The 2,500-nt window shown below is 34.8% G+C and overlaps 1 protein-coding gene across 6 annotated transcripts in view; it reads right to left on the minus strand.

The window, feature by feature from the left end:
• Positions 1-2,500, minus strand: part of LOC125039423 (sex determination protein fruitless-like) — a 43,288-nt gene that overhangs the window by 16,818 nt on the left and 23,970 nt on the right. The window contains exon 1 of one of the 6 annotated variants that reach the window (XM_047633334.1): positions 2,482-2,500. This exon is cut by the window's right edge and continues 177 nt beyond it. The exons of the other annotated variants lie outside the window; for them this stretch is intronic. The gene's annotated coding sequence lies outside the window, so the exon portion shown is untranslated. The remainder of the gene's footprint in view (positions 1-2,481) is intronic. 6 annotated transcript variants of the gene reach the window in all.

Here is a 2,500-nt window from a genome sequence, read left to right on the forward strand (position 1 = left end):
ACACTTACACATGCACACAAACACACATGCACGCACACACACAAAAACACACACATACACACACACACACACAAACACACACACACACACACACACAAGCATGCATCTTCACACGCAAACACAAACACACAGGTACACACACACACAAACACACACGTACGCACGCACACAAACACACACATACGCACACACACAAACACACACATACACATGCACACAAACACACAAGTACGCATGTACAAACATGCGCGCACACACACATAAGCACACACACACACACACACACACACACACACACACACACACACACACACACACACACACACACACACACACACACGCAACCGCACATGCACACTCGCACGCACACGCGCACGCACACGCACCTGCACACGCACCCGCACGCTCATGCACACACACACACACACACACACACACACACACACACACACACACACACACACACACACACACACACACACACACACACACACACACACACACACACATGTATATATATATGTATATGTATATATATGTGTGTGTGTATATATATATATATATATATATATATATATATATATATATATATATATATATATATATATACATATATACATATATACATATATACATATATACATATATATATATATATATATATATATATATATATATATATATATATATATATATATATATATATATATATGTACATATGTATGTAAAATTATTTAAAGCATAATACACTACTGTGAAAAAAATATGCTGCAAAACATAACTCTAGAGAAATATTCTATCAAAAGAAGTTTCCTGGACTAAATGTTGTTACAACAAAGAAATCTGTGCATCAATATGGAAGCAAGTGTCAAGAATGGATGATGTCACTAATTCTTTTGCACTAAATGCATCCCTCCATGACATTTCTGCTCCAAATTCGGGGTGTTTACTTCTGCTAAACTGAAGTAATTTCTCTTCACTTTTAATTCTCCATTCCTGTTACGTCTAAACTTGGAACACAGTCCATACAGGGAAACGCAGAGGTATTCTTTTAAATAACATATAAAAAACTATTAGGTATCTAATACAATGTGCAAAAAGAGAGATCAGCCCATATTCAATTATCAAATATACATTCAAGCACTCACTGTGGCCTCTTTGCCTTCAACAGTCTGGCTAAAGGAAAAGCAAAGCTCCACTGCGTAAATCTAGAAAAGAAACCCCCTAACCACAATTAATTATTTTCCATCAAACAAAGTAGCATATCTTGACAGATGTATGAAGTGGAGGCTTGTTGGCCTTTGCTTGAGAGCCAAAGCTGCTGAAGCCACATTAATCATTGGACTTTCCCTCCAATGGATGCAATCCTCAGTTCAAAAATGACCTTACAAAGCTTTCTTTAAACAAACCACTATCAGCCATAACATATGTAATTCTTACTTTCATTTTATTTATTATGTGTTCTCAAGTATACTACATGATTTAGATGCAAAATAAATACATTTTTTATTTGTTCGGATGTTTGACAGGGCTGAGGGCCATGTTATGACTTAACACTCCTTTCGGCCATATTTTGCTTAATAAATATTGCATTTCAGTGTAATAAGCTTCAAAATCTTTGAAAATTAAACTTGAAAAGAATGCATTTCAGTTAGCACAATACATCTGCATTAAAGGAGATGTATCATGGAGCAATATTATCTTGGCTTGAGCATAATTAGTGCGAGATATCAGACAAACACCACAAAGAATCTGGCACGTCCCACTGTCCCTCACAAGTTCATTTTAAAAAAGCTCTTGTAATCCTATAATATACCTCTAAGCCATATTTAGAGCAAAAGTCTCTTAGTGTGCATATGTTTCTCATGAACACTTCAGACACCAACTGAACAAATTCATATCTAATATAAAAACACAATCAAACCATATTCTATGAACACACACAAATAAGAACATTTCTAACTATATTTCTGCAAGATCAGGTATGATCCGTACACAGAATTAAAAGTAGCGTCAATGTTTAGCTTCAACTTCACTATTACTGCAATTCTGTCCAAGCAACAAATAAGGCACAAAAGTGGTCTGTCCAGTTTCACTTACAATTAAAGACTTCTTTTTATACATATATCAAAATATGATTTAAGTAATACTTGCTTCTTTCAGACACATAGAGTAAAATCATTTGCAAAGAAGTTTTGGATTCATTTAGGCCTCAAAGGCATCTCGAATATGTTATTTATAGCGTGTAAGTCATACGCAATGTCTCCAGAATATAAAATAGTAGTGGAAAATCACAAAACTATACATTTCATAGCATTGAATTCTATCAAAATTTACCTAGTAACAGACTGCTCCATTCACTTTCACTGTCTGCACTGAGTCTACTTCACTCTTTCCTTTCTGTATGCTATATAATACAGCACAAAATGTCACCACAAACACAGAAAAAAATATCAAGGCATATATAACCTCGACACTTACCTTACACAACTAAAAAAAA

This window comes from Penaeus chinensis, chromosome 27 (genome assembly GCF_019202785.1).
Source record: "Penaeus chinensis breed Huanghai No. 1 chromosome 27, ASM1920278v2, whole genome shotgun sequence".
Lineage (NCBI taxonomy): Eukaryota > Metazoa > Arthropoda > Malacostraca > Decapoda > Penaeidae > Penaeus > Penaeus chinensis.